This window comes from Macaca nemestrina, chromosome 2 (genome assembly GCF_043159975.1).
Source record: "Macaca nemestrina isolate mMacNem1 chromosome 2, mMacNem.hap1, whole genome shotgun sequence".
Lineage (NCBI taxonomy): Eukaryota > Metazoa > Chordata > Mammalia > Primates > Cercopithecidae > Macaca > Macaca nemestrina.
The window spans coordinates 87,070,855-87,080,923 of record NC_092126.1 but is presented as its reverse complement, the minus strand read 5'-3'; the positions used below and the strand labels follow the sequence as shown (position 1 = coordinate 87,080,923).

At 39.5% G+C, this 10,069-nt stretch overlaps 1 pseudogene; it reads right to left on the bottom strand.

The window, feature by feature from the left end:
* Positions 1–8,204: 8,204 nt before the first annotated feature.
* Positions 8,205–8,589, bottom strand: LOC105490000 (thioredoxin pseudogene; annotated as a pseudogene).
* Positions 8,590–10,069: the final 1,480 nt, after the last annotated feature.

Sequence of the window (10,069 nt, the reverse complement as noted above, 5' to 3'; positions counted from 1 at the left end):
ATAATTTATACATGAAGAATTACATGACCTTGGGCATTTCACAGATCAAATGGCATCATTATATGCTTTTACTGATTTGCTGCATCTTGAAGATTATTGTCTATTCCTTAGTTTCCTGGATAGGTTGTAGGTGCCCTAGCAAACTAGTTTAATAGTTAGTGGTTCTGGTTTAAGGGATCAGAGATCAACAAGGTATCTGAGGAAGAATTCCTTACGGATAAAGAGATGCAGGAGGCTACCGTGTTGATAGTGGAAGAGCTCACCATTCTGGTGTTTATATTTTTATTTTAACTGTTGTTTGTTTAACAAAAAACATCAGGTGCCCTGAGATGGAGGGAGATCCTCTGATGATGCTTCTTTGTGTCTCAAAGATTCTGTCAATATACTGACCTCATCCTTCATCCAGAATAAGCAGTAAACTCTCTGGTTAGAACAAGAACTCAGGCACTGATTGACTATGTGATAGTGTTATTCACTATAGGACACACCTGTTTGATTTTTTTGTCTGAAAACCCTTCCTTGCAGAGAGATTATATGTCTGGAGACTTGGCACAAATTTAGCAAGTGATATGATTATGGTGATTGGTTGGGCAGGATATCTAGGCAATAATGGTGATAGGTGGCAGAGATGGCACTGGTACGTGCTAGTATGGCACGCTTCCGCCCTATAGGAGCTAGTGTGGTCATAGGTCAGGGCACAGGGCCATTGAGTAGTTGGGGTAGTGGCCAAGTGGCAGGACTAAGTACGGGGAAATCAACAAGCTTAACTGACCAAGGTTTGGACCATGATGCTGCCAGATATTTCCAAATCTTGGGCCAGTGAATCTGGGTTTCCAGTCCTCTTTCTCTGTTCTTTTATTCCATTCTTGCTTCTGGGTGAGGTGCCAGAACTGCACAGTTTTCGTGATCACTGATCTTGCCTCCTGTCAAAGTTGATAAATGGCCTAAATGACCATTTTATTATAGATTTTTGGGTATAGAGCCAAAACTGGGTAAGACAATAATTGGGGATGAATCTTTAGGTGTAGGAGAAAAGACATTGCTGAGCTACTGCATAGGCCATGTGACCCAAATGGTTTTGCTTCAACGTGGAGGGAAGATCCTGACCCACACTAGACTGTGCAAGTGAGGAATAAGCCTCTATTATGTTAGGCCACTGAGAATCTGGTGTATCTTTATGGTGGCAGCTAGAGATGGTTATCCTGACCAAATGCAATATGATTTGGAGAACTGGAATATCTCCAGGTCCATTGCACAAATACAATGGCATCAGGGACTTCGTATGCATTGGTGGGATAAGAGTTCTTGCTAAGTTCTAAAGTCAGGGTGTAGACTCCACAACTGTGATTAGATTGTGGTTCCTGGCTGGCAGCATTAGGTGGAGGAACTCTTCAGTAGCTGCCACATGTTAGGCTCTGCAGCAAATCTCAATTGATGTTTGGGGAGAAAAATATTACTCACTCAAGAAGATATAGATTCATAAAAGCTGTTATTCTAGGGTATTCTTGTGTGTGGGCCTCAGATGTCTTTCTGAAGGACCTGTGGGGGAAGGATGTGAAATAAATGTCTGATCTCTAGTCCTGGGTAAAAACAAGACTAGGTCAGTTATTTAGTGTTTGCTCAGATCCATCTTCACACTTCTGCTCTACCCTCTATCACAAGGAGTTGGCTCTGGTGGTTTCTATTTTATTCAGCCTATGCATGAAATTGGCAGGATAATTGAAGGTAGAGAAGTAAAAAAGCCAGAATTTTCTTTCCCTTCTTGCTCTCTGACTTGGGAGATATTTATGATTGTGCTTCTTTTTGCAGAACCAGCTTACCAATCAGTACTTCTTTCTGTGGTTCAGGTTCTACTGGCCATCCCTGGCTCCTGCATTCTAGTAATTCCATGTTCCTTTTTTTATTCCTGAAACCCAAGGGGTGGTAGTGACTTTCTGCTATTGCAAACAGGTATTTTCTCATCACTGCTTCTGGTTTTGCATCTCTTCCAAGAATTTTGTAATTAGTTCTTTGTAATTAAGTCATCTTTTGAACTCCCTTGGGATGGTTAATATTGAGTGTCAATTTGATTGGATTGAAGGACACAAAGTACTATTCCTGGGTGTGTCTGTAAGGTGTTGAAGATTAACATTCGAGTCAGTGGACTAGGAGAGGCAGACCCACCCTCAATCTGTGTGGGCACTATCAATTCAGCTGCCAGCACAGCTAGAATAAGGCAGGCAGAAGAACGTGGAAGTACTTGACTTGCTGAGTCTTCTGGCCCTCATCTTTCTCCTGTGCTGGATGCTTCCAGCCTTTGAACATCAGATTCCAAGTTCTTCAGCTTTTGGACTTTTGGACTTACACCAGAGGTTTGCCAGGGGCTCTCGGGCCTTTGGCCACAGACTGAAGGCTGCACTGTCGGCTTTCCTGCTTTTGAGATGTTGGCAATCAGACTGATCCACCACTGACTCCCTCGCTCCTCAACTTTGTAGGACTTTACCTTGTGATTGTGTGAGTCAATTCTCCCTGATGAACTCCCTTTCATATATACATATATCCTATTAGTTCTCTCCCGCTAGAAAACCCTGACTAGTACATCCCTGGAGAGAATTCTGTTTTTCTGATTAAATCTGACTTACTTGGGCTGCAGAGCTTGCTGAGGTCTCAGGAGCCAGGATTGAGAAAATAATGCATGGGGATGAATCTTAGATGTGGAGATAAGACAGAGGGTGATGCTGTTTGGTTTGTTGAGAGATCTGAAAAAGACTCTTGGAAGAATGGAATGTTGAGAGAGGAAGATATTTTTTACTGGTTGTCCACATTTGAACCATTAGGCAAGGAGTGTGCATATTTTATACTCCGTTAATTACATTTTGGCCTCTCAATTTTGAGTAGACATATTTGGGAATTCCTCAGAGTATCTAACTTTTCTCCACCTGGCTTAGTAGCAGGACCTGAGTGTGGGTTGCTCTCCTAATGAACAACCATACTCACTATCCCTCCTGGCATCTAGGAGAAGACCTAGACCTCAGTAACACAGGAAAGTTATTTCTAGGATGTCTAACTTTAAAGGAAAAGCAGGTTTTCTAAGGTCAGCTTTCTTTTCCATCCAGATGGTTTGCTTTTTGCAGATGGTAAGGCCCATATGCAGATTCTGACCCACTTGCTAATAAAGGGATTGGTCTGTGCCAGGGCCTAAAAAACTTGGATTCAGGTTCACAGATGCAATTATTGAGGTGAAAAACAGAGACTTAAAAATAATAGAGCTAGTAAAATTCTCATTATTTTTCTGAACGAGTGAAACATTATTTAAAAGGTAAATGTAGAAAGCACTGCCTATTGATATAATCGACTTAATTTTTGATGAAACATGAAAATGCACTAGGTTCTGCTTGTAGTATTTAACATAGACTTAACCAATGTTCTTTTATATTTTGGATCCTTTCATTATTCTTCCAGCGTGATCTTTAAGCAGTCACTTAGGAACCGATTTACTATTGTTTTTTATTTAAGTGCATGTATGAATTTGCAAAAAACTAATGATGCAATAACAATATCCGTTTAAAAATTCAAATATAAGTATCCAGAGTTTCTACTCTTAGGAGTTCCGCTGTTCACACTGAAATATGAGAGGTAAAGGAAAGAAAGAGGTGAACTTAAGTGCCATGAACTTAAATTTGTTCTAAGCTTTTGGAGAGAAGATAGAAATTGCTAAGGAGGAACTTTAAAGACCAAACTGAAAAACACTCGATTTCTTTGTAGCATGCTTCATTTCATGCATTTTTAAACTTAACCAAGGCAATATATACTCATGGTGGCAGAGATGTTCCAGGATTGTTTGCACAATTCCACTCAGGCAAACTGGGTCAGACAAAAAGACATGATTGACATGACAAATCATTTTAGTTCTCTTTCTATTTTCTCTCCTCTCTATCTGGTTATCAGTTATCTATAATTTAAGGTCAACTCAAATCTCCTATGTGCACATTTCTGTTCTGGGGAAACTTCTGCCTTTCTAGCCTCCAGTTTTACTGTTGGTACCTGTAATTAGCACATGATACAATGAAAAAACTTTTTCCCATTGCTCAAACTAACACATTGTTTTCCTTCAGATATGACATCATTTAAATTGAAGAAAAATCAGAAGGGCATTAAATGCAGATGGGAAAAAAACTCAGTAATACCAAATAGTTATAGTTAAACTGGCAAGTCGTTCCATTTTTTTCTTTCCAGGGACTTTTCCTTCCCAGATGTAACCACCGCCACTCCACAGTTTTTCACATGTGCACCTTCAAGCTTCTATGCCTTTACCTGCCATTTTTTTTTTTCTCAACCAGGAATACATTCTCACATTCTCTGCCCATCTATTAAGACTCATAAAAGATATATACTCTGTACACTCTTCCTTGATACCCTCTGTCAGAATTCAGGGTTTTGTTCTTTGTATTTCCTCAATATGCTGCTTGTACCAGTATTTAACACCCATTTCATTCTGTCTTGTTTTACAGCAAGGTCTTTACCTATCAACTTCATCAAAATGCACTTTCTTGAGAGAAGGAGCCCATTTTCTTCCTCTTTGCATCTCCAATAAAATCCAAGCCAGTGTTATCACATGTTTAAGTCATTGGATTGAACATACACAATATGGTTTATTCATTTTCTGTTTCATGAAGAGTTGTCACAACCAGACTATGAGCATTTTGGGTCATTTACAGAAATCTGTGACTTTTTGATTATGTAATTCCGTAAAAATATACATTAATTAAAATGTTGCAACCAGTCCTGCTGCGACCTGAATGTCCCCTGCATTCATGCGTTGAAACTGAGTTCCCACTGTAGCAGTATTAAGAGGTAAATTCTTTTGGAAAGTGATTAACTCATGAAAGCTCAGCCATCATGAATGGACTAAATCCTTATAAAAGGTCTGGAGGGAGTGAGTTTCCTCTCTTCTGCTCTTCCACCATTGGAGAATATGTGTTTGTGCCCCTTTTCCCCCTTCCATCCTTACTTCCATGTGAGGACACCTAGATAGTGCCATCTGTGAGAAACAGGCCCTCATCAGACACTAATCTGTCAGTGTCTTGATCTTGCACTTCCCATTCCTCCAGAACTATGAGAAATACATTTTTATTCTTTATAAATTACCCAGTCTGTGGTATTTTATCATAACAGCACAAACATAACAATTACTTTTGACTAAGACAAACATTAATGCCAGAGCTGGATGCGGTAGCTCACGCCTGTAATCCCAGCACTTCAGGAGGCCAAGGCGGGCAGATCACCTGAGGTCAGGAGTTTGAGACCAGCTTGGCCAACGTGGCAAAACCCTGTCTTTACTGAATATAGAAAATTTAGCCTGGCGTGGTGGCATGTGCCTGTAATCCCAGCTACTTGGGAGGCTGAGGCAGGAGAATCACCTGAACCCAGGAGGCAGAGGTTGCAGTAAGCTGAGATCATGCCACTGCACTCTAGCCTGGGCCACAAAGTGAGACTTCTTCTCAAAAGAATAATAATAATAATAATAACAGAGAAGAAGGTGTTGCTATAACAAATACCTGAAAATGTGGAAGGACATTTCCAGAGGCTGGAAGAGTTTAGAAGTGCATGCTAGAAAAAGCCTAGATTACTGTAAATGGAGCATTAAGGGTGATTCTGGTGAGGGCTTAGAAGAAGAGGAAAAATATAGAGAAAGTCTAAATCTTCCAAATAATTATCTAAGTAGTTGTAAACAGAATGCTGACAGTAATATGAATAATAAAGGCCATTCTGATGAGGTCTTGATGGAAATGAGAACTATCTTGGAAACTGGAGGAAAGGTAATTCTTGTTACAAAGTGACAAGAACTTGGCTGAATTTTGTCCATGCCTGTCTTACAGCTTTGTGGAAGGCAGAATGTAAAAGTAGTGAACTAGGATATTTGCAGAAGAAATCCGTAAGCAAAGGGTTCAGGGTGCTATGTGGCTTTTTTTTTTTTTACTGCTTATAGTGAAATGATAGAGGAGAGAATCAAATTAAAGACATACTTTATAATCAAACAAAAAGCTGAATGTAAAGATTTGGAAAACTCTCAGCCTTGACATTTGAAAAATAAAAACGCTGTTTGGTAGAGAAAGCCAAGGGTGTGGCCAAGCAAGCATTTAATAAAGAGATTAGTATGGATAGAGAGAGGTCAGATGCTATTCATCAAGAAAATGAAAAAATGACCCTAAATATTCAGAGATATTTGAGACTTCCACTCCCATCACAGGCCCAGACTGGTAGGGCCTTGAGAGCAGAACAATTTTAAAGGAGGTGTACCTCAGGCTACCTTAAAATCTTAGCACTCACTGTCCTGGGCCGTCTCAAGTCTCTTCTCCCTGCATGCCAGAGCAACACTCATTGGCTGCCTCAGCCATGGTTCAAGCAGGCTCAGGTTTGGCTCAGACTGTGTCTCTTGAGAATACATGCTAGAAGTGTTATAACAGCACAAAGGGGCTAAAACAAGTGTTTTGCTTTTATCGACAGTTATTTTACATTCATTTATTCCTTGGAACTTTACAACATTCAGTACGCAGCAGACTGCATTAGTCTGGAGGAAAAACGAGTAAAAGTACTTTGGAGTCAGACAGACCTGACTTTGCATTCTTGCTCAACTACTTGCAGGTTATGAGATCTTAGGAAACTTTTTTTAACCTCTATAAGCACCAATTTTCTCATTATTAAAAACTAAATGTTAGTCCTATAGAATTGTTGGGAAGAATGTCTGATATAAGCATGTAAAGGTATGTATATTAGTTCATTTTCATACTGCTATAAACAACTGCCTGAGACTGGGTAAATTACAAAGGAAAGAGGTTTAATTGACTCACAGTTCAGCACCACTGGGTAGGCCTCAGGAAACTTACAATCATGGCAGAAGGCAAAGAGGAAGAAAGGCACCTTCTTCACAAGGCGGCAGAAAGGAGAAGTGCTGAGCCAAGCGGGGAAAAGCCCTTTATAAAACCATCAGACCTTGTGAGAACTCTCTCACTATCACAAGAACAGCATGGGGGAAACAACCTCCAGGGTTCAGTTACCTGCACCTGGTCTTTCCCTTGACATGTAGGGATTATGGGAATTATAATACACGGTGAGATTTGGGTAGGGACACAAAGCCTAACCGTATCAGTATGTGATACATATTAGACATTGAATATAAGTGAAGATTTCCTTCTCACCTAGGAGATAGAGGCTTAGGTAAGCTAAATGATCATCTAAAAACGTGGATGGCAAAGGGTTGCAAATGGTGGTAAAGCCAGGACTGGAACTGAGGTTCCCTAAATCTCTCTATATATACACACCTGTTCCCTTGTGCCTAACATCTAGTCTGAGAGTGAATATCCTTGCAGGAAACTGAAAACAACTCATTCCTATTATCGTCCTGCTACCATGCATACTCCATAGCCTAAGATATTACTGCAAACTGCTGCCTCCTGGCACTATGATGAAACTCAGGTTTGGCGAGGTTAAGTGACTTGGCCAAGTTCAATCAGCAATCTAGAAGCCATGTCCACCTTGTTCCCCTCACTCCTGCCCCAGAAGTGACTGATACATTGTGATTTAAATCTATATTGACCCTGTGTGGAGGAGACAGAGCTGCAGCAGTAGGAAGGTCGGGAGCCTCACAGAGAAAGACAACAACGTGTTGCCTAAACCAGGATCAAAGCACTATGAGGATGAGAGGGAGGAGTATGAAAATGAGGAGGATAGTAAAGAACGGAGGATGAGCACATGCAGGACATAGATGACTTGAATGATTTCAATAAGTAACCTGGTGATGGAGAGGTCAATGATGTGGACGTGGGAGGCCACAAACAGGATCAGGACAAGTGAACAATCTAGGTAGACAGGGCGGGATGGTCTCAGGAAGCTTCCATGCCAGCTCCAACTTTCCTACACTCCCTGAAGAGCAAACTGATGGCTTTTTTTTTTTTTTTTTTTAAAGAAACATCGCTACAGAAGAGATTTCTGCTTCTCTGCTCTACTTGTAAGGAAATACTATACCAAAGTCATCTCTGAGTAAGAAAATTTAGAAAGTAAAATTGAAAGTGATTTATTAAATTGCATAGTTTATCTGTTTTCCATGAATGAATCTCTCTCTTTTTTTTTTTTTTTTTTTTTTTAGTGTTAGAATTAATGTTTTATTGTCATGCAAATGGCAACTGGGTTTATGTCTTCATATTTTATATTTTCTTAAATTAAAAAAATTACAAGTTTTAAATAGCCAATGGCTGGTTATGTTTTCAGAAAACATGATTAGACTAATTCATTAATGGTGGCTTCAAGCTTTTCCTTATTGGCTCCAGAAAATTCACCCACCTTTTGTCCCTTCTTAAAAAACTGGAATGTTGGCATGCATTTGACTTCACACTCTGAAGCAACATCCTGACAGTCATCCACATCTACTTCAAGGAATACCACGTTGGGATACTTTTCAGAGAGGGAATGAAAGAAAGGCTTGATCATTTTGCAAGGCCCACACCACGTGGCTGAGAAGCCAACTACTACAAGTTTATCACCTGCGATGTTCAAGGCTTCCTGAAAAGCAGCCTTGCTCTCGATCTGCTTCACCATCTTTGCTGCTGGAGTCTGAGGAGTGGCTGTAAGGACCGATGGAAATGGATCCAAAGCACCAGACCGAGCTTCCCATGAATGAATCTCTAGTTAACATAAATTGGTTAAAATCATACACACAGTAATTGAAATTATTACCCATGAGGTGGAACCAGAGAGAAATAGATACTGAGCTGTAATGCATTTCACTCATCCCAACTCATTCTTTCTGTCAACTGTGCACCCTCTGCCTTCCTTTTTAAGATTTGTACAAATTTAAACAAAGTCAAACTAAGCTGGAATAAAGGCAATGTGGCATGTGTATAGTCAAGCAAGAAGTTTGTTTTGTGAGAAGAATCAGCCCTCACATGTATTCAATTACTGTGCTCCAGCATGAGGAGCCTGAAAACCCTTCAGATGATTGGCTATTTAGGATAGTGAAAACTGATCGAAGAATGAAAATAAATAAGAAATTTGGAGAGGCTTGGAGCTCTTATGATGTCAAAGAAATGTTGGCTGGGAGAGTTTTGAGGAAGTAAAATTAAAGCAATTTCTGAAGTGTTTGTAATTCAGATCTAAGCTTCTCAAGTTGCAATGTGCATCTGGGGATCTTGTGAAAATGCAGATTCTGATTTAGCAGGTTCATGGGAGGTCTCTACATTCTTCTTCTCCAACAAGCTTTCAGTTTGCTGACACTGCTGGTCCACAAATCATGCTTTTAGCAATAAGGTTTTAGTTCATATTGGCCATTTCTGGGTTACTGAACTACTGAGATCCCCTAAATAATGACTAATATTTATATTTTGAAAAAAATACATGTCTAAAATAATAGTGTTCTTACCTGGATTAATGATTTAGAAAACCAAATACTAAGTCCAAAGTGAACCCCAAGATGAGCTTGAAATCAGTGAAATCAGCTGTAGAACCAGTTTTAATCTATATGAAGATCGACATACGTTGTATCTCCTGTCTCTAAGTGTTGAATTATTCACATAAATGCTTCAGAGCAGCCTCCCATAAATCAAAGGGAGAGAATTAAATTGGGAATAGTATGGCGAACAATGGTGAGAAATCTTGAGCTCCTAACCTGATTTACCTGATTATTCTCCCAGTTATCTTTCTCTTGTTCTGACCAAATCATTCCTGGTGATTTGCTGGCCCCTAAATTTAGCCCCAGGGACTCTTTCATCATAGTATATGATTTTTAAGTTCTGTGATTTTAAAGGCTTTTCAGATTGATATTAGATTCAATATTGAAATGTCACAAGTTCTTTGTGAGAGAACTTCTGCAGAAGGTTGGCAGTGGTTTATCCAAATGCCTTTTATTGGTTAATAAGTTTGGACAAATGTGGCTCCATCATAACAATGATTATTTCTGATGAAAGTATCTGATCAAACTCAATTTACAGAAATAATGTTTTATTCCATTTAAAAATAATAAAATATTCCTTTTCCCTTCTCAGGACAGTTTGGTTATGTAAGGATTGAATTATTTGTATAAATAAATTCCATTTAT